The following is a 23,135-nucleotide window of genomic DNA, read 5'->3' as shown; positions in this document are numbered from 1 at the left end:
CCTACCTTGAATGGGCAGGGGCACATCTCCATGGAAACAATTTAATCATAAGATCTTACTCAGCAGTAGGTCTGCCCTCACAGATTGGATCTGAAGAACATAACTTTTCTGGGGGTACATAACAGTTTAAAGTCAGCACAAGGTAATATATTTGACATGTAGGAAAATAACATGGTGCATTCAGGTTCACTGCTACTTACATACCACTGGCCCTGGGAATAGAGCACCAAGACTCAAAACACATGATGGTGGTCATATATTAAAATAATTCATGATAATATTTCAGGTGTAAACTGTCTGAATTCACAAATACAGAGCATTTTAATTTACCGAGTCCTTTGACATATGGTACCGTACATCTTTATATGATTCCTGTGAAGTGAGAAAAATTGGATCCTAATGTATAAAATGTTTTTGAGTAGGCTGTAAATGAATCTCATACTTAATTTATGCTTTTAATGTTTCTTTAGTTAGATTCCAAATGTATTTTTCTTTCTCCTGGGGTCTTCCCTGAGACCAAGAAAATTGCTTGCTTTCAATTCTCTGATAACTGAGTTTTTCTCAATAATGAACTAACAAATATCTTCATTAGTGCTTCTCATTTCCCCTTCTAGTTTGCTCAGAATTAAGCAACATAATGCTTCTGAGGATACTCTTTCTAAACTTCTAAATAAAGACATACAGGAATCAAATGCTCATTTCCCTCCAGATTATCTGATTACATAGGAACAAATGCAGCCAAATCTCAATTATCCATGCTAATGGGAGCAGAGATGACTTGACAAAATAAAATCCATAGAGCTCAGAAGCTTTTTCCCTCCATTTGTTTCATCCTTTTCACCCAGGAAGCATTTGACAAGCACCACTAACAAGCAGCAAAATTGACTGGCTGAGATTCCATCTTCTTTCCAACCTTTCAAACCTGTGCTAACGAACAACCAAATTACAAACAGGAGGAAGAGGGAAGAAGCAAAATGCATGGATAATCCTCCAATTTGGAGCACCCATCCTTGAGTAATTGAGAGCTTATTGTACATGCACAAGTTGGATTTAAAATCTATGATAAAAATTTGCACCAAAATGGGTAGGCTGGAGGGTGGAATTGGAATGAAGAGTGAATCTGCTTATTATTATTATTTAATCTGCTTATTATTGTTCTTCCTATCAAAAAATCTCTCTCAATACATGGTAAACATATTGTATAGAACAGGCTATATTTCAGCACTACTGTCTCTTATTGTCATATAATTTAACTCCCTGTTTTGTTAAGTGGTGAGGTTTGTGCTTTCTCTCCTTTTTAAATATTTCTTATACCTGTGCTTCCAAAATAATTTAGTGAACCCTTTTCCCTTGTAAAATTTGAACACTAAATATACTCTTTTTTCAACTCACTATATTTTCACTTGTTCTTTTGTTGTGAGTCTATATTAGCACTGTCTTAACACTTCTATTTGTCTTGTCTCAGGTTGGAAGAAAATTTATCTCTGCTTTGAATAGTAATTGGTTCATTTTATTTAAATACAGATTTGTTTACTCCATTATTGCTGTGATAAGTGCTACAAGAGAAAGGGACAGAAAGAGAAAGCGAGAGATAAGGAGAGAGAGATATGATTAAAATGGTGTGGTCAAATTGTCAAAGGCTACAAACAGGAAGAAGATAAATATCAAGAAAAAAATTAGGAAGTTATTATTGTTCTTTAAGTGTTGAATGCAAAAGCCAAAGATCTTTTAAATATTTATTGAATACTTAATATACTTGTTAGTAAGTCTCCCAAGTTCTTCTTATGTACTGTCTCATTCAGTTTTTACAGTAACTCAATAAGTACATGCTATTTTCATTCTCATTTTATAGAGAAAGAAACTGAAGCTTTGAGAGGCTAAATAACTTCCCAAATGTCTTGAAAGTAGTTGTTATGAAATGAGGGATCATAAATTTTATAATATTATTTTTCCCTTTACTTCTCATTAGAAACATAGAAGATTGAAGAAGAAATCAGATTAAAAATTGGTTTAAAATATATTCTTCCATATAGAGGAGACTTAAGCATGAGTATGGGTTGCACAAGGAGTCAGTCAAGAGGATGAAGATACAGAGGCAAACGAGAGAGGGGGCAAGCTCCTTAAAAAGAAATAAAGAAGCCAGAGAAGAATAAACACTGCAAGTTCAGGCATTAAACCTAGCCAGTAGATAGGATATAAAGATATGGAGACATTTCAAGGTGGAAGAGAGAGAATTTGGGGATATTTTATTGCAATGTTATCTATATTTTCAATAAAGACAAAAAAACTCTTTTGCTCATGGAGGGTTCAAATTGAGATATTCTTCCTTCAAAGAAGCAACTTGATCCACGTGTACATCTGCCTTTTTCTCTTATAGATTTAGGCATGCTCTCAGATGAAGGCTTTGATGTAGTATAAATAGAAATGTTCAATAACCTCTCTTTAGAGGAAAGTGTGTTTAATGATGATCCCATAGAAAAGATATCTGCCATTTTTCTTCTCTCCTTTCTGTTCTCTAAGCTTCCTAGCAGGGTCAAGGGCTTTATTTCCTACTTTCTTATCTAAGAAATTTCAGGTTGTGCTCCATCAATCCTTGTTTTCTGATTATTTAAAAGAGAATATTTCCATTTGGGGCTGGCTTGAAGCTATTATGTACCCCAGGAAAGCCATGTCCTTTAATATGCATTCAGTATTGCTGGGTGGAATCTTTTTGATTGTTTCCATGGAGATATGACATACCCAATTGTGAGTGTAATCTTTTGATTAGAGGGAGGTGTGACGCCATCCATTCTAGGTTGGTCTTGATTAGATTCCTAGAGTCTGTAAAAGAGAAAATGCTTTGGAGATCGATACAGCCTAAAGCAATGCCAGAGATCTCAGAGTCAACAAAGGAAGCAGATGGCCTAGGAACTTTTGACTTTAAGGACAGCCTCTGACGTAAGAAAGACTGAAATAAATAAACACTGAAATATACTTGCAAAATACAGAGAAAAGGTAAGTGTAGAAGGAAATATTGAAGAGACTATAATTACTATCCACTAAGGTATAATAAAATAAGATGCTGCGTCTATGAAACAAGAATGAAGATTAGAACTAAGAAACTATGAGAGAATATGTAAAATCTTTTGGAAATAGAAAAAAATGTTGCTGAGATAAAATAGTCAGCAATGGCATTAAAAGATAACATTTACATTTTTTTCTAACAAAAAGATAAGACTATTAGAGAATTGAAGACGTAGGTCTGATATGTAGCAAGCAGAAGTAACAGAAAGAGGGAACAGAGATAATGGTGGAGAAGTAATGAACACAGATTTAATAAAAGAGAATTTTCCATAATTGAAGACACAGGATGAAAGTGATTGAAAGTGAATTATAAAAAGACATATAACCAAGGAATGATTATCTTAAATTTCAGTAAACTGCAGGAAAAGTTAAAATACTATCATCTACTAATAATCAAAAAAAGTGATTCCGATTTTCAGAATATATTCAAACATTTAGATATGCAAATTCTCCCAAATTTTTTTCTGGTGAATTTTTTTTCAGGAGGCTGCCAGATGATCTGTTTGTACATCAGACCTAGAGAGCAAATAGTCCAGACTGGTTCAGGCAGACAGAAGTGCCTGAGGGAGATGTCTGGGAGGTGAGATGGGGGGGAGTTCAGACTGCCTGACGAATTTAATGGTACGGAACTTGTTTTGATAGATATTGTACAAAGCTAAGGGAAGTTCTGATAAGACACTTCAAATAAATGTCTGCAAATAAAAAATAAGACTACTATGAATTTTAGGGGGAGAAGTCATAGAGGCAAGGACATTTAAACATAATGTTTCTTGGCTCAACAAACTGCACTCTCTGTTCAGGGTTAATAATGAAAGCACTGAGTAAGGATTTAAGCAAACAGTTGGAAGTGGGTATATTGGGAATCTGAAGGCATGAGAAAAGGTTGCCTGTATAAAAACTAAAAATCTCATTTAGCAAAATAGGAAGATGCTAGATATTTAAAATGATGAGCTAAAAGATAATATTTTTCATGTATTACTTAGAATTATGGAATCTAATGGCTCAGAGGAATGTTTGCTTCTGAGAACTTTTATGAATGAAAGGGGTTTCTTTTGGGGGATTGTTACTGTTATGAACCATTTAGTTCTATTTCATCATTGAGATTTTCTGAGTCTTCAATACACCAAGCTGTATGTTATGCACCAGTACATGTAAGGAAAAAAATTAGATAAAGAAGTCAAAAAATGAAAGAATAAAAGGTTAAGGAAGTTAGAAATTTTCAAAATCATTGTGACAAAAGAACCACAGTTGAAAGCATGAGATCATATAAAAAAATTAAAAGGAGGAACCGGAGAGAAGGCAGTTGACAAGTTCTCAGACGTAATGAGAGGAAGCAGTGAAAAGGGTCTAATGACGAAATGAACAGTCTGCATCGCTGTAATTGTGAATGAGCAGCTTGTGACCTTTAAAGAGTGAAACACTTAGAAGTTGTTTAATTTATGACTTCTCTATGGTGTTCCGTGCATGGACTGTCATTCCCTTGTCACAGATTTTCTTTCCTAAACTATGAATCAAAAGCAATTGCCCATCCTGCGTAGCTTCCTTTCTAACTCAGAAACTTCTGGAAGAGAACTATTCACTTATGTAATTGTATGTGATAAGTATATTTCTAAATATTTTGGCAAAGAATGGCATTGATCCGACATAATTTCATAAGAAGCATTTTTCAAAGAAATCACTACTCTTATTTACAAATGCAGCTTATAATCGTGTTAGAATTTGTAGGTGTGGGTTTTAACATTGCTAAACTCATGGATTTCCTTGTAAATAAAAAGCTCTGTTGCCTAGGCAAGAATTTCCTACAGTTTCAAGTTAAGAGTCTGAGTAGAGAAGGAATTCCAAATGACTCAGAAAACCTTAGTTGCAATGTGGTGAATTTCACGAGTAAAATCCTGGCTTTCCTGCCCTTGGAATAATAATGGGTCAATGAAGTGAAAGTCACAAGGAAGGGGTTTGCTTCTCCTCTTTAGGTAAATGCACTTATTTTGTCCCTGGCTAGACTCCCGTATCTCCTGAGCCTTGTCACTCCTGAGCCAAAATGCCCTGTTTCAGCTCCCTGGGTACAGCCCACATGCTCTTTCTCAAGTGCTGTGCTTTGCTCTGATTCCTGCATCATGGGCCTCTGGGGAAGATCATCAGGGTCAGTCACATACGGCTCATTCCAAAATGCCCTCTATTTTGAATGCTTGGGATTTTCCTATGCTGTTCCCTTATATGTCCAATTTTTATTGCCTATATTAATGCCTTCCATTATTTTTTCTTAAAATTTTTAATCTGAAATCATTTCAGGCTTACAGGATAGTTGCAAAAATAATACAAAATGGATACAGAGAACTCAAATACATGCTTCCAGATACCCCCATCCACCGATTTTAATTTTGCCACATTTGCTGTATTATTCTATGTATCTATACACCTATGCATGTACATATATATTTATGTACACAGGTATAATGCATGACCTATGCTTCTATCATCTATTTATCTAGCTATCTCTCTACTTTATAAAAATTTGAGAGTAGGTTCTGCAAATTATATTCCTTGAACACATGATATTTCCATGTCCATTTCCTAAGAGTAAGAATATTCCCTTCTGCAATCACATTAAGTACAGTGATCAATTTAAGAACTTTAACACTGATATAAAATCTATAATCCAGTTTGTTCCAAACATCCCAGTAGTGGTGTTTTGGGCCTTTTCTCCTTCATGATTAAATTCTGTCCAGGATCATGTGTTGCATTTCATTGTCATTGTCCCTTTAGCAGCTTTTTTTTTTTTTAATTGTGAACCATATATTTAGCTTAAGCTTTCCCATCTCAACTACTTTCAAGCGTACAATCCAGTGGGATTAATCACATTCATAATATTGTGCTACCCTCATCACCATCCATTACCAGAATTTCCCATCACACCAAACAGAACCCCTACATACATTGTGCATTAACTCTTCAATTCCTGCCCCATCCTGTATAACCTGTAGTTTGCATATTTGAGCTATTTCATATAACTGGAATTATACAAACCTGTCCTTTTGTGTCTGACTTATTTCATTCAACACGATAGCTTCAGGTTCATCCATGTAATGGCATGTGTCAGGACTTCATTCCTTTCTAAGGCTGAATAATATTCCATTGTATGTATATACCATATTTTGCCTATCCGTTCATCTGCTGATAGTTATTTGGGTTTCTTCCACCTTTTGGTGGAATAATGCTGCTATGAATATTGGTGTATATATATCTGTTCAAGTCCCTAGGATTCATATCTAGAGGTAGGATTGCCAGGTTATGTGGTAGTCTTATGTTAACTTTTTGAGGAACTGCCAAACTGTTTCCCAAAGTGGCCACACCATATTACATTCCCACCAGCAATGTATGAGGGTTCTTATTTTTCTGCGCCCTTGCTGGAACTTATTATTTTCTATTTTAAAAGCTATTTTAGTGGCTGTGAGGTAGAATGGCTTCCTTTTAATGTCTTCAAGAAAAGTTTCATTGTGGTCCTCACACCCTACTTTCTCATCTTCCATTTTATTTTCCAAGATTCTTTCATCTTATAAAATCCCTCTAATAAACCTGTAGTCCTTATTTCTCTTTTTATTAGCATCAGTAAATCCCAAACTAATCAGTTATTTAGCTGTTTCCCTCTGCAAATGCATCCTTCATTTTTATTCCCTCCCCCCTTTTTTGCTTATTCTTTCCTTATTCTTATGGCTTCCTGATTTTACTACTTTTTAAGGCTAGCCAACAAATATTCTGAAACACTTGGAACAAAATGCACCAATCTGAGCAAAGGAATTTTGACACACCCAAGCATATTAATTGCAGACACTATTTCAATAATGAAGGACACTAACACAGTTTCCATACACTTGTCAGGACCACTCCTTCTCTTTCTGCGTCATCAACAAAGCTATCTGTTTTGGCTTTGAGTCAGAAATTGGATCATCTTGAGTGGCAAGAGAAGACTAATAGAGCAAATTTTCTACAATTGGGCCTGCTTTCCATAGTCTATGAGGGGCAAGAAAATACTTCTATTCTAAACACACCCTCACCTTAAGAGCTTAGGGGTGCCTGTGTTCCTATCATAGCGACCATGGTATTCTGAATTTAGGCAAAGTTGCTTACCCTCTTTGTGGGAAACAGTTTCTTCCTCAGTACATATGTGCATTCTATCTTCTTCTCAGGGCAGTTCCATAATAACAAGGTAATCATAACTAAGGAAATGTCAACAGACCCCCTAGAGCATGGTGATGGCTTGAAGTTGAATGGATTCCTGTGTGTGTGAACCCATGGTGGGTAGGAAATTTTACAAGCAGTTAAGGTGTGGCGAGTTCACTCAAGATGGGTCTTAATCCTATTACTGGAGTCCTTTCTAAGCAGAATGAAATTTAGACAGAAAGAGGAAGCAAGAAGCTGAATATCCATGGAACCTAGAAGAGAAGGGAGAGATCAGGAGATGAAGATGGCGTCACGTGCTTTGTCATGTGACCAGGTATGGGCCCACAACCGCTGGCAGCCAGCCAAAACACCAGTCTTTGGGAATAAAGCATCACCTAAATGAAGTCTTCATTTAGATTTTTTTTCCCATTCTCAAACCATGAGCAAATAAATTCCTATTATTTAACACAATTTCATGGTATTTTCTTGACCAGCTTAGGAATAAACAGCATAGAATCTCAATAAGTTAGGTATCTCTTTTCCTTGAAATGAGCAATATGCTGTTTCGCAATTATCCCGAAAATTCTTGCTCTAATATTTTGAAGGTCTATTTAAGAGTGAAACAATATTTGGAAACCAGATATGCATATATATAAACTGTATAAAATATTTATATATATATATAAATATTACAACTCAATAATATAAAACAAACACTTCAATGAAAAATGGTCAAAAGGCATGAATAGATGTTTCTCCAAAGAGGATATGGCTACAAAGCACATGAAAAGATGCTCAACATTATCTTCTAGGGAAGTATTCTACCCCCATTAGAATGGCTACTATTAAAAAAAAAAACACAGAAAATTACAAGTGTTGGAGAAATGTGGAGAAATAGGAACACTCATTCACGGCTAACAGCGATGTAAAATGGTGCAGCTGCTGTGGCAGACAGTTTGTCAGTTCCTTAGAAAGCTAAATATAGAATTACCGTATGCTCTTGTAATCCCACTACTAGTATATACCCCAAAGAATTGAAAGCAGGGGCTTGAACAGATATTTTCACACTGATGTTCATAGCGGCATTCTTCACAATTACCAAAAGATGGAAGCAACCCAAATGTCCCTCAATTGAGGAATGAATAAACAAAATATGGTATATACATACAATGGAATATTATTCGTCATTAAAAAGAAATGAAGTTTTGATTCATGAGACAATGCAGATGAACTTTGAAGACATTATATTGAGTAAATTAAGCCAGTCATAAAAGGACAAATATTGTATTGTCTCATTGATATGAAATAATTAGAATAAACAAACTCATAGAGTCAGAATCCAGGGGCTGGGCTGGGGGTCAGGAATGGAGACTTAATGCTCTAATTGTACAGAAGTTTTATTTGGGTTGACTGTAAAGAAGGATGGTGGTGATGGTAGCACAACACTGTTAATGTAATTAATGATGCTGAATTATATATATATATATATATATATATATATATATGGTTAAAAAGGGGAAATTTGGGGTCATGTAAATTTTATTAGGATAAAAATCAAAAGAAAACATAGGACTGCACAATACAGTGAACCATACTGTAAATGATGGACTATAACTAATAGAACCATTAGAAAAATGTTCTTCATGAATTATTACAAATATATCACAATAATGCAAGGTTAATAGTAAGGTGGTATTTGGGGAAAAATAATGCATGTTAATGTGAGCTATGGACTATAGTCAGTAATTATACTATTTTTTTATCAACTGTAACAAAGGTACGACACTAATGCAAAGTGTTAATATCAGGGTGGGAGGAGTATATGGCAACTCTGTATATTATCTGCATAATCTTTTTGTAAATCTATAACTTCCCTAATAAAAAAATTAAATATTTTAGCAGAGGTACTAGAAGCAGAAGACTTTGTCTTGAAGTCTTGATTCTTAATTATATATAAAAATTGCTAGAAACTTCAGTGGCCCCACAAGTGCTTCAGGCATACTTTCATCCCCATAAATAAGGATGCAAAAGCCAACTAAGAGAGCTCTTCCGGGTCAAGATGGTGGCTTAACAATGTGCACATTTTAGTTCGTCCTCCAGAACAAATACTAAATAACCACAAACAGTACAGAACAGCTCCTGGGGCCACGTCAGTGACCAGACACACAGCGTACCCCAGTCTGGACCAGCTGGACTGGCTGCGAGTACCCCCCAGAACTGTGAGTTCCCCAAGCCATGGCGGCCAGTGCCCAGAGGGGAAAGGAAAGGACTTTACCAGCAGCAGGGACTGGGCACAATCAAACGCCAATTGTGGAACTAACTAACAAATTCTGACTACTAAAAATAGGCCCCCAGCTTAGGTGAACCTGATCAAAGTGGAGGTTGCTCATTTTTGCCCCGGCGCCAAGGGGGCAGGACTGACAGAAAAAGGGGGAAAAAAAAAAGAGAAGGAAACAGAGGTTTTTAGTGGCTGTGTTTCTACAAAGGCTTGACTGCCTCTGGATACAGCGGCAGGCCTTTTCAGGCTGTAACTGCCCCAGGCATAGGCAGAAGTGAGATTTTTGGGGGGCTTATCTGGAGCCTGTGCCTTCCCCAGGGGAGGGGTGAAGCCCCACCCAGGTGGAATCCCTCCATCAAGGAATTCAGACACCAGGGCTTGGTAATTTGAAGCCATTAAAACCAGCCTACAACCTCTCCTCTGTTCCACCATGCCCCCATGGTGCATGCCAAAGTTAAAGGTACCGCATCATCTTATGCTGGTGGGACCTGCAGTCAGACAAGCGCCACATACTGGGTAGGATAAGAAAAACAGAGTCCAGAGACTTCACAGGAAAGTCTTTCAAACTGCTGGGTCTCACCCTCAGGGAAAACCGATGCAGGTGACTCTTTCCTCCTGATAGGAGGCCAGTTTGGTCTGGGAAAATCTGGCTGGGGTCTATAATATCTAAGTAGACCCTCCTAAGTGTGTGTGTGGGGGAAGGCACCACACAAGCAGGACAAGAAACAAGAAAACAAGAACTGAAAAATTCTCCTCTGTTAAACAAAACTTAAGCTAAAGGTCCAGATAAAGCTAAACGGAATGTCAAAGAACAGATAGACAACAAATTCATCCAGCAAGAAAACCCTAGATAAAAGAAGTGAAAGCAATCTCCAGAATAAACTAATCAAGGTAATTAAATGCCTAGAGGCCAGCAAAAAATAACAAGTCACACTAGGAAAATTGAAGATATGGCCCAGTCAAAGGAACAAACCAACAATTCAAATGACATACAGGAGCTGAAACAAATAATTCTGAATGTACGAACAGACATGGAAAACCTCATCAAAAACCAAATCAATGAATTGAGGGAGGATATAAAGAAGGCAAGGAAAGAACAAAAAGAAGAAACTGAAAGTCTGAAAAAACAAATCACAGAATTTATGGGAATGAAAGACACAGTAGAAGAGATGAAAAAAACAATGGAAACCTGCAATGGTAGATTTCGAGAGACAGAATGTAGGATTTCTGAACTGGAGGATGGAACATCTGAAATGCGACAAGAAACAGAAACTATAGGAAGAAAATGGAAAAATATGAGCAGGGACTCAGGGAATTGAAAGACAATATGAAGCGCACAAATATACGTGTTGTGGGTGTCCCAGAAGGAGAAGAGAAGGGAAAAGGAGGAGAAAAACTAATGGAGGAAATTATCACTGAAAATTTCCCAACTCTTATGAAAGACTTAAAATTACAGATCCAAGAAGTGCAGTGTACCCCAAAGAGAATAGATTCAAATAGACATACTCCAAGACATTTAATAATCAGAATGTCTGAGGTCTAAGAGAAAGAGAGGATCTTGAAAGCAGCAAGAGAAAAACAATCCATCACATACAAGGGAAGCCCAATAAGACTATGCACAGATCTCTCAGCAGAAACCATGGAGGCAAGAAGACAGTGGGATAATATATTTAAATTATTAAAAGAGAAAAACTGCCAACCAAGAATTCTATATCCAGCAAAATTGTCCTTCAAAAATGAGGGAGAAATTAAAACATTTTCAGACAAAAAATCACTGAGAGAATTTGTGACCAAGAGACCAACTCTGCAAGAAATACTAAAGGGAGCACTAGAGACAGATACAAAGACAGAAGAGAGAGGTGTGGAGAAGAGTGTAGAAAGGAAGACTATGAGTAAAGGTAAAAAGACGGAAAATTAGATATGACATATAAAATCCAGAAGGCAAAATAGTGGAAGAAAGTACTACCCATGCAGTAATAACCTTGAATGTTAATGGATTAAACTCTCCAATCAAAAGACATAGTCTGGCAGAATGGATTAAAAAACTGGACCCATCTATATGCTGTCTCTACTCAAAGGACACGAGGCCAAGGACACAAATGGACATTTACACACCAATGTTTATAGCAGCATTATTAACAATTACCAAGAGATGGAAACAGCCAAAATGTCCATCAACAGACAGTTGGTTAAACAAACTGTGACATTTATGTAAGATGGAATATTATGCAGCTGTAAGACAGAATAAAGTTATAAAGTATGTAACAACATGAATGGACCTTAAGGACACTATGCTGAGTGTGATTAGCCAGAAACAAAAGGACAAATACTGTATGGTCTCACTGATATGAACTGACATTAGTGAATAAACTTGGAATATTTCCTTGGTAACCGAGACCATCAGGAGATAGAAATAGGGTAAGATATTGGGTAATTGGAGCTGAAGGGATATAGATTGTGCAACAGGACTGACTATAAAAACTCAGAAATGGAAAGCAAAATATTATCTAACTGTAATACAATTATGTTAAAACACTGAATGAAGCTGCATATGAAAATGATAGAGGGCGGAGGGCTGGGGCATAAATGAAATCAAAAAGAAAGATAAATGATAAAGATTGAGATGGTGTAATCTAGGAATGCTTACAGTGATAATGATAGTGACTAAATGTACAAATTTGAAGGGTGTTTTTGCATGAGGAAGAACAAAAGAATGTCATTACTGCAGTGTGCTGGAAATAGATGGTACTTAATATTTTAAAATTTCAACTGTGTGAGACTAGAGCAAAAAATGTTTATTTGGTACAAATCTATACTTTGACTAGTGCATCTGCTAATATAACTTATGTAGATAGTTGATTGAACACTTTAAGTACATGGAACTTTGTATAGGACACAAGATTTTGTTGGTTTGTCCAGGTAATGCCCTGATGAATCCCAGAGTGATTTGATCAGTGAGTGGAAAAGTATTTAAAAAGTCCCCTTCAGGGAATGGTGAGAACGGGGGAAAACTCAACTTCCCGAAGTTGAATTCTTGATATTCTCATAAGCAGTGTGGACAACCAAAGCTATAGGCTGAGCCCCCAGTCTTGGGGTTTGTTCATATGAAACTTAACCCCACAGGGGATAGGTCAAGCCTACTTAAAATTAAGCCTAACAGTCACCCCCAAGAGAACCTCTTTTGTTACTCAAATGTGGCCTCTCTCTCCAGCCAACACAGCAAGCAGACTCACCACCCTCCCCCTGACTATGTGGGACATGACTACCATGGGTGTGGATCTTCCTGGCAGCGTGGGACAGAAATCCCAGAATGAGCTGAGATTCAGCATCAAGGGATCAAGAAAAACTCTAGAATGAGCTGAGACCCAGTATCAAGGGATTGACAAAACCTTCTCAACCAAAAGGGGGAAGAGTGAAATGAGACAAAGTGTCAATGGCTGAGAGATTCCAAACAGAGTCGAGAGGTTATCCTGGAGGTTATTCTTATGCATTAAGTAGATATTACCTTGTTATCCAAGATGTAATGGAGAGGCTGGAGGGAACTGCCTGAAAATGTAGAGCTGTGTTCCAGTAGCCATGTTTCTTGATGATGATTGTATAATGATATAGCTTTCACAATGTGACTGTGTGATTGTGAAAACCTTGTGTCTGATGCTCCTTTTATCTACCTTGTCAACAGATGAGAGGAACACATGGAATAAAAATAAATAATAGGGGGAACAAATGTTAAAATAGATTTAGTTTGAAATGCTAGTGATCAATGAAAGGGATCAGTAAGGGGTATGGCACGTAAAATTTTTTTTTTCTGTTGTCTTTTTATTTCTTTTTCTGAATTGATGCTAATGTTCTGGGAAATGATCATGATGATGAATATGCAACTATGTGATGATATTGTGAATTGCTGAGTGTATGTGTTGGGAATGTTTGTGTTTCTTGTAATTTTTTTTAATTAATAAAAAATTAAAAATAAATAAATGAATAAATGAATAAAAATATCTACCAAAAAAAAAAATAAAAGCCAACTAAGAACTGGTTTCCTGATTTCCATCATGACAGATCTCTTCTTAGAATCATTCCCCAATTCCCCATTTCATTCAGAATAAAAGCTAAAGTCCTTTGGCTCCAAAGTCCTTTCCTGGTGTGTTCTTCTACCTCTCACCCTCATTACCTGTGTAAACTCATCTGGTATTACTCTCCTCCTTGCTGGTTCCAGGTCCTCCCCTCTGGCCCCTCACTTTTCTTTGAACATGCTAAGTATGCTTCCATCTCAGGGCACTCGTGAAGATTCCTTGATGTCAGATGCCTTGACGGCACTTCTCTCAGAGGTCTACATGACTAAGGTTCTGACTTTGCCTTCAGTCACCTTCTCAACATGGCCTCTTTGTTTGACTCTGCTGAATTTTCTCTTTAGTAACCCAATTATCTTCTGATACACTTTATAATCTACTTATTAGTCACAGCAATAGCAGTAGGTATAGCATCAGCATTTGCTGATTTGCACTATGTTTATTTCATTTCCTCATCCCACACCCAAATATAAGCTCAAGGAAGGCAGAGGTTTTTTTTTTTTGCCTGTTTTATTAATTGATCAATCCCAGTTCCTAGAACAGGATCGATTACCTAGGAGGTATCCTATAAATACCAAATTAATGGATGAATGTATGTATATACCAAACTATTTTTAAAAAATGCTTGTATATATAAAGAGTATATACAACTAGAACTTCCTTTCAAAACAAAGGATAGATTTGTTTACTGTCTCGTATAATCAAGACAATGTCTCCTATCTGGCAAATGTTAGACGGGCTTATTGCCTGTTACACAATATTTGGGTTCTTTAAGATTGGTGCTTTTCTTCTGTGATGGAGCTCACTGTGTGTGAGATGTGTGTGCAGATGGTGCCTGACCTCTCTGCATTGCCCTGTGGGAATTAGGGTTCAAGGGATCAGTGCAAATCAGCAAATGATGATACTATAGCTATTGCTATTGCTGTGACTAATAAACTCCATTGCCTCTGACCTGGAAATTTCTTGTCTTTTGTCAGTGTCAGTCAATCAGTTGCAGGCTACACTGTTAGCTAAATAGGCTAAAATTGCAGGGTTCTTGATAGTGATTTTTCAAATGATGCATTAAAAGATAAAAATTCAATGAAATCCCAAATATCTTGGGACTATATTTGGACTTTGCAATATTTGAAATGCATTTTAACATTCAAGCACTGCACCAGATTGCTTCAGCATGATAGCTGCCATAGTTTATTATATTAAAATAGTAATACTATGTGTAGTACGTAAATATTTGATAATTATGACTAGGTAATACCAGGACTCCATTATTGTGCTGGTTTGAAAGGATGTATGGACCCTAGAAGAGTCATGTTTTAATATAAATCCCATTTCATAAAGGCAGAATAATCCCTATTCAATACTGTATGTTTGAAACTGTAATCAGATCATCTCGCTGGAGATGTGATTTAATCAAGAGTGGTTGTTAAGCTGGACTAGGTGATGACATGCCTCCACCCATTTGGGTGGGTCTTGATAAGTTTCTGGAGTCCTATAAAAGAGGAAACATTTTGGAGAAAGAGAGAGCTTCAGAGAGAGCAGAGCAGAATGACATAGCCACAAGAAGCAGAGTCCACCAGCCAGCGACCTTTGGAGATGCAGAAGGAAAATGCCTCCTGGGGAGCTTCATGAAACAGGAAGCCAGGAGAAGAAGCTAGAAGATGATGCCGTGTTCGCCATGTGCCCTTCCAGGTGAGAGAGGAACCTTGACCGTGTTCACCAAGTGCCTTTCCAGATGAGAGGGAAACTCTGATTGCATTCACCATGTGCCCTTCCGCTTGAAAGAGAAACTGAACTTCATTGGTTTTCTTGAACCAAGGTATCTTTCCCTGGATACCTTATATTGGATATTTCTATAGACTTATTTTAATTGGGACATTTTCTCAGCCTCAGAACTGTAAACTAGCAACTCATTTTCTGTTATATAATAGATTATTATTAAATAAAATTATACATACTCATGTCATATATTAATATGTCATATATATTTAACATCTCCTATTATGCAATAGGTTTCTGATATTATAATAGATTCCAATGATATTAAAAGTGCTCACCAAATGCTGGGGTCACATGACCACATCTAGATCTTTATGGGAACCGTGATACTGAGCAACACCTTTTTGTTAGTCTTCATTACATTTTAACTATAAATGTAGTCCCAGGTCCTTAAACATTTTATTTATGTGAGTTTATTTTCTTTCTGTGGAGCACAGAATTAATGGGGGTAATAGAAGTCTCCAGGGTAAAGTAATCTTTAGAGCACAGGCCTGAAGGAAGAAACTAAATAATGCAGGATCCTTGGGAGGGGTTTTAGGCCAAGGGAACAGAGAGGGCCAGGCCTGAGATAGAAGTTGCTTGGTGTGTCTGAGAAATGGACAGAAGCTGGTGTGGTTGGAACAAGGCAGCGGGGAAAGAGTGCTTGGAGTCAAGGGGAGCAGGGGAGCAGGATGTGGAGGGATGAGTGGCCAGATATCTAAAATCTGCCTGTGGATTTATGTCCCAGGGAGGGCATCAAGGTTAGTCTCTAGACATCTACTGTAGAATGTCAAACTTTCCAGAGCAACAATTTGGTCTGCCCTAAAATTTAGGTGTAAATTTGTTGGCTGCAAAGCCTATTTTGACTCTCCTGTAAAACAAGTGTGAAGATCTTCACCCAAGATTTAGAGACCTTTGAGGGAAAACAGCCAACTCAAGATTTAGAGACATTTGGGGGGGAAAGAACATAAGCCATTTTAATATTCAAAAGTTGTTTTTCACCCCCAGGTTATGGAAATGTGAGGGGAAAAAATCTGATCATTTCATTATGAACTAATAATTTGGTGGTTTAACCCTCCGGTCCAGTTCAGCTGATTAGTTTTTTCAGCTTTCTACAGCATCTGTGCTCACCGCACTGTCCCACACAAGGCTGCAATTGTCAGTCATTGTGTGATTTAGAAAACTCATCCGTATCATTCTCAGATAATCCCACCTCTCATTTATCCTCTCATGGACTGGTGCAGGCTGTGTATTTTAAATGACATTATTAAGAAACTAGACACCTAGTTAATTTCTTTTATATTCAGTGTTCCAGATACACATTCTGAAAGTAAACATATCCCTGAGGCAGGCATTTTTTTTTTTGCACCTGTAAATCAGGTGGATGTCTTTGGAGATTATTAGTTATATTATGCTGCAGTGTAGGTGGGAAGTAATTTGCTTCCTTTGTTGTTTTTGATCCATGTTTATCATTCCCTTCAAGTTGAAGTTATTTATCCAAACAGTGCAAGTAAAGAACTGGGAGGAAGAGAGATTAAAATAAGAAGGATGTTTCCTGTTTAAAAAATACAGCATTGAGCAAACATATCTCATGAGGTGAAGTAGAGTTGCAGAGAACCTGGGAGGAGGAGGGATTAATTAAAACTCATAGCTGGATGGGAATTTAAAGTGTGTTTGCAAACTTTTAGGCTTTTAAAAAAAGTTACTAGTAGACAATGATGCTGAAAGGACAAATGAAAAAGTTACCCATATCTTTACATAATAATAATCTATTTTTAGACCTGAAAATGTATGCTCTTGGGTGAGGGCTTGGTTAAAATTTCAAACGTGAACTTAGGCACATTTTTAAGACAATGACCTTGATGACTTTAGAGATGGGAATAAAGGCTGGAAAAAAGCCTGTGATTGAAATGAAGAGAGGAGACTTAACCAGTTACTAATATAATATTTCCAGCTCCTATCTCTCCTCCACTTTCTCCTCCTTACTCAAGGCACAAATAATTAATAATAATATATTACCTGCCAATAGTGTTCTTTTGCGATCAAGTAATATTTCATTTACTTATTCCTGCATGAACTCTGTTGGTTCCCATTTGCTTATAAGAGGTTTAAATAACTTGTGAAGATGGGAACTACACAATATTAGTAAAATGCAAGAATTGTGCCAGATACCTAGCTATTGCATAAGCAATATGCAATATTCCTGTATATGTTCATATTTCTCTCGGGGTGATATAATAGTAATATATGGGTGCTATAATCCTTTTTATTTTTTACTACCTCTGAACTCAGATGGAGATGAGACACAAGAAGGCAGAGCCCGCATTTATTCCTTTCTGCATCCTCAGTTGCTGAGCCATGATCTGTGCTGGATGTATCTTTCTTGAATGGGTTGATCAGCCACAAATCTTAATTAATAGAAAGTAATTTCAGCTATTATTTTTAACTTGCCTAAGGCAATGAAGAACTGTGATTAAAGAGAGTGGGTTCTGTAATTTGAGAAGTTCCTAATTAAATTTTGTTAACGCTGTCATCTGGGACAAGTGACTTTAATTCCAGTTCCCTCATTTGTAAAATAGGGACAATAATTATACCTACCTTAGAAAGGTATATCCATCTCCCTTAATACTTATTATTCTATACAACTTACATATGCTTATCTTTATAATTACCTACCAGCGTTTAAGCCCAACGAGAGTGGGAACTTTATCTGTTCAGTTCAATATTGCACTTAAAACAGAGGCAGGAATGCCATAAATGTTTTATTGAATGAAGACCTACATAATGTTGTAGTGAGGTGTTTAACTAAGTGCCTGGCATATAGCAAGCTCTTATTTAATTGTTGGCATTTATTATTATCATTATTATTAGGTGCTGTCCAGGATATAGAGTAGTACAAAGATGAGTTTTTATAGATTTCTACACACAGAAAGTTGCAATAAGTTAAATGTGTATAAGGTGTAAGTTAATATATCAATGGGATTTGTTATAATTAACATATTAATTGCTTTTATGTAAATCAGAAATGTAAAGTAAAAGTGCTTGAAAATAATTTGTTCTCTTAAATGGAAAATTAGTCATCATTTCTGTCATTTTATATTTGTTGCTAATGAAATTGCTGAGAAATCGTCTTTGTTTATATTAAAATTATCAGCTATTTAAAGGGAAAGTATGCTGCTGTTTCTTCAGTTCCTCTGCATAATGAGCTCTGATTTGGGTTTGAGTAAAATTCTAAATAGGATAAAGACCATAAGTTTTAATTTAGGCAACATCATTTCTGAAAAGATTCCTGGTTTTTAGATTATATAATAATTTTAATTGTAATTCTTAGTGGAGAGAACTTACATAGCACATAGGCCACTTAAATTGTATTGTAAATGTGCAGTATTTAGAATCCAGATACTAGTTCTAATGGGAGAAGATACTGAAAACAGTATCCTTTAGGAGAAGTGGATTATAACATCACTGAGTCTTTCATTAAGTTTTAATGAATCTCACTTTTCACTCAGATAGTTTAGCATCACGTAAATCTGTACAGGTCATTTAATCCCTTGAGTTTGAAGAGTGTGTTATTATTTTCACATTGTGCAATCTGAAAAAAGTCTTCTGTACAGAGAACAATAGAAAGAGAACTACTATATTAATTATTTGGCTACTTAAGAACAGCATAATTATAATAATTTGCTACATGATGTATAAAGCATATTTCCTGTGTTTATTAAAAAAGGAATTATCCCGGCAATTATACAATGAAACTAACCTGCTTATATTTGAGCTTAATATCCTTGAGTGTTTATTCTTTTTATGTGTTTTCTTTAATTTTCTTTAATTCATTTTCCTTCTTTAATTGGTCTTCTACAAGCTGTTTTCTAGGTTTCATGTGGTGATGACCCTGAATAATTTGGGAGATAAAGTGAGTAATTTCTTCGATATATTGGGGACATAAAGGAGATAATAGAGATTTTCTTTATTCTTAATTAAAAATTATGCTACAATACAAATTCACTTCCATGCATGAATACTTCTATGCAAATATTCAGGTTACAAAGGGGCCCATGTCAAGCCATGTCCAATCTATTAAGTTTAAAGGCAAGTTCTGGTAGTTTTGTAAGTATAGCCATGAAGTAGACATAATTCCTAACTCTAATTTTATTATGATGATATTTCCAGGTTTCAGTTATTGAAAAATACCCTCAAAACACCCCAAGGAGACTCTTGAGATGGGGAGGGTCCCTACGATCACCATCTTACTTGCACTTTCCCTTGAGGCTTTCACTTTTGTTTTTTTTTTTTTTTCACTTTTTTCAGTGACCAGTGTCAAAAACTTCTGATCCTCTTTAAGTTGTCTAACCCAAAACAAAACAAAACAGTTCTGTTTGATTTCTTTTGCTATAAACATGCAGCACTCATATCAAAAAGGAACAAGACTCCCCTTTAAAATGGCAGTATGGCAGAAGATGATAAAGAGTAAAATGCTACAAATTCAACTCACCAATAAAGTTTTGGAGAATTGCCTAGAGTTACTGGGCCTTAGTTTCCTCACCTAGAAAATTAAGATTTTGATTAAATCATTAATTTTCAAAATCTGCCCTCGTGAGTCCTAAGGTTTCTAAAGATACTCTTTTGAGTGGATGCTAGTAAGAATGGTTGTTGACATTCAAGACGGCCTCCTCATGATTAAACCAGAACAATTCCGGATTTATCTGTTTAATTTGTTCATGCTTCCAAGTATAACTTGATGTGAAAAAAGAATCAGCTGATGAAAAGAAAAAGATCTGAAAATTACCTTATAGCTTTAGTCTGTAAGCTATAATAATAAGTCTGTAATAATCATTTTAGGATTATTATAGCTTACAGACTAAAGCTATAAGATAATTTTCAGATCTTTTTCTTCTTTCTTTCATCCTAAGATGATTATTACTGGGTTTCTGCTATTTGCTTTGCTATATAACAAAACAAGAAATAATAGACATGATGCCTGCTTTCACTAGGCTGAAACCACAATAGTTCCACAGAACAACTCACTTATACACACTACTAATTCAGTAGGACTTCTATAAATAAAGTTGAAAAATGTTTTTTATACATCATTTCATATTCTATAGCTTGACATTTCTTATGCTTAGAAGATGCATTTCCAATTTGTGAAATATGGTTAAAAACAATTTCTTTGACATAAAAGATATTAAGATAATACCCACAATGGAGATGACTCAGTAACAGATTACTTAAATTTGATTGGAACTGCTTCCTCTCCCTTTCAGTCTTTCTTTAAGGTATTAAAAATAAACATTTTAATAAAGAAAAGAAGATTAAATTCTAGCAGGACAAAAACCATTACTTTTAATGAGATTCCATAGCTTAATTGGTTAAAAAAAGATTAATAACTGATTATTTGCTTAGGAACAAAAATAAACAAAATAAGAAACAGCTGTAGTTGCTTATCAGGAGTACAAATCCAAAGACAGAAAATTTTCATGTTAGTTTTTGCTTTACAAAGATGCTCATTTTTACATTGCATTAATATTAGGAGACCTAAGTTTGAGTGTGGGTTTTGTAATTAGCTTATGACTATAAGAAAATTACTTCAATTATCTGGTTCTGAATGACCTCATCCATAAAATGATGTGGTTGGACTAGATAACCTATTATAGCTACAACATTTTATGTATCTATGTTTCAGTGATTTGACTTAAACTGCTTCCATTCCTTTCTGAGATTGTAATCAGAAATGAATATGCATCGGAGACCTCAATGCGTGACATTTTTTATATTGCATGAAGGGATGGAAATAAATTAGTTTTTTTCATGTATTTGTCAAGTAGCCTCTTCAATGCTAGTTATCGAAGGAAACACTAAACCTTATTAATTTAATATCATGTAGTTGGCTGTGGCCATGACAATAGAGCATGGTAACAGGACCCCCTTCTTGGACTGGGATTAAGGGGTACAAATGGCACTCTTTATTATTCGTGAAGTAGTAACCCTAAACATAATGACTTGCCAGAAAACTGATGACATGCCCAGCAATGATGCAGATAACACCAGTGGGACTGCAGAAAGGATTTCGTGGATTTGGAACATCATCATCAATCTTGAAGAGAAGAGATGTTTAATTAACGGCCATGGCAGAGTGAGGCTTAGTGGTAAATGAAAATTGTCTCTGTAAATACGGATGATTCCTGATGATGCCAAGGGGCAATAAACTAAAACAATCACCCAGAAAGCCCTGACAGCAGCTCAGCACTGACCTTTTTCTAAAAGTGTCCCTATGTAGGGGTAATCCATGAATATGTGCCCAACAACTAAATATGTAATGCATGAGAGAAAAAGAAATAACATTCCATGAAAAGACATTTGTACCGTTTGCACCAATGATGGAGATCAGACAATAAAAAAATTGCCTTATTACTACTTCATTTTCTCTTCCTTCCAGGCTCATTCACTTTGATTCAACTGCAATACCCTGAGGGGCAGTTGCTCCTGTTTCTTCACTGTCATAATTCTATTTCTATCTCTGTATCTATTATGTGTCTGCTGTACCTAAGTCTTCTTCACCAACTGTCTGACAGGGAAATGCAAAGTCTTACTGGCCATCAGAGGTAAGTGTTCCTGGGCATCTGGTCTTATGGTCAGCTTCTTCTTGTAACATGTGCTCCAGGACTGGGGGTTTCCTAATCCAACTGATCAGATGTTCGTTAGGCCCCAGTGGCTGATGGTCCATGCTCAGAGCTCTCTGGCCTTATGTCCTGCCCATGGTAGACACACTCAGGCCAGGCTTGCTCTTTCTCTCCATGCACACTTTGAGTGGACTGTTGATTATGTAGCTAGATGGGAAGTGGTAAAAATACCAAGATTATAATCAGACATACAATGATTTAAGAACCTCCCTGAGATTGGAGACTAAAGCTTATGCTTGAATCTATATTTTACCAGAACTCCGCTATAAGTGTTATTGGTTAATCTCCAAGCTAAAAATAAATTACACTCTTATTTCCATTGTTCCTTAATTGTACCATTCACTTGGGAACATTGTCTGGGAAGGGAGGATGATTTTCAGTGCAGGTGTAATAGGAATTCCTCAAAAAACCTCCCTGCTTAGAACCTGAAATTCCCTGCCCCGTCACTAAATGATTCCTCTTTCTCAGGAGAATCAGATGAGACTAAATAAATGAGACAATTGTCTATTTGCCATAAGCAAGAGGTACGCTGCAGAGCTTCATGTCACGTCTGTTGATCCTTTGTTAAAAGTCCCTGTTGGTTCAGAAATTATGCTTGTTGAAATGTTATATTTCCTGAAAGCAATACAAAAAAACACATCTCCAAGTCCCAAAGGAGGTAAGAGATCTGTTGGTTCAGAGATTATGCTTGTTTGAGTGTTATATTCCACAAAACAATACAGAAAAACCACACCTCTGTGTCCCAAAGGAAGGAAGAGATCTGTCATTGCATATTGCTTCAGAGTCACAATTTCCCCCTAAGACTCCTCTCTATCTTCCACCTCTACTTCATCAGGGTTGCCTACCTATAGAACTTTTAGTTTGCAAATCTCAGATGACCCTGCCCTGTTTATCCCAACTGCTCTCAAGTAGCAATAAATTGGTAGTGAATTGAAAAATCCAGGCAATGTATTGGAAATGTACAGATAATATTTTAGACCCAACTTAATAGGGAACAAAGGGAAAGTAAAACTGTATGTCCTAATGTAACTGGTGCCCTGCTGGCAATAGTGCCAGCTGAGCCCAGATCCAAGTTAGATAGTCTCGAAATGAAAAGAATTGGGAGATGAGACGGCCACAGGAAGAAGTAGTAAG

The 23,135-nt window shown here is 36.3% G+C and overlaps 2 long non-coding RNA genes across 2 annotated transcripts; one reads left to right on the top strand and one right to left on the bottom strand.

The window, feature by feature from the left end:
- The first annotated feature begins 2,775 nt into the window (after nt 1–2,775).
- On the top strand, nt 2,776–21,719 carry LOC143676039 (uncharacterized). Its single transcript, XR_013171777.1, has 4 exons — nt 2,776–2,994; nt 17,614–17,695; nt 19,184–19,234; nt 21,329–21,719. It is a non-coding gene; the product is annotated as an uncharacterized LOC143676039 (long non-coding RNA).
- Nucleotides 17,608–22,019, bottom strand: LOC143676038 (uncharacterized). Its single transcript, XR_013171776.1, has 4 exons — nt 21,912–22,019; nt 19,814–19,864; nt 19,082–19,213; nt 17,608–17,729 (listed from the first exon to the last, which is right to left on the bottom strand). It is a non-coding gene; the product is annotated as an uncharacterized LOC143676038 (long non-coding RNA).
- Between the last annotated feature and the right edge of the window lie 1,116 nt (nt 22,020–23,135).

The sequence above is a fragment of the Tamandua tetradactyla genome, chromosome 3, assembly GCF_023851605.1.
Source record: "Tamandua tetradactyla isolate mTamTet1 chromosome 3, mTamTet1.pri, whole genome shotgun sequence".
NCBI classification, from domain to species: Eukaryota; Metazoa; Chordata; class Mammalia; order Pilosa; family Myrmecophagidae; genus Tamandua; species Tamandua tetradactyla.
The sequence above is the reverse complement of the archived record's forward strand: the minus strand, read 5'-3'. Positions and strand labels throughout refer to the sequence as shown.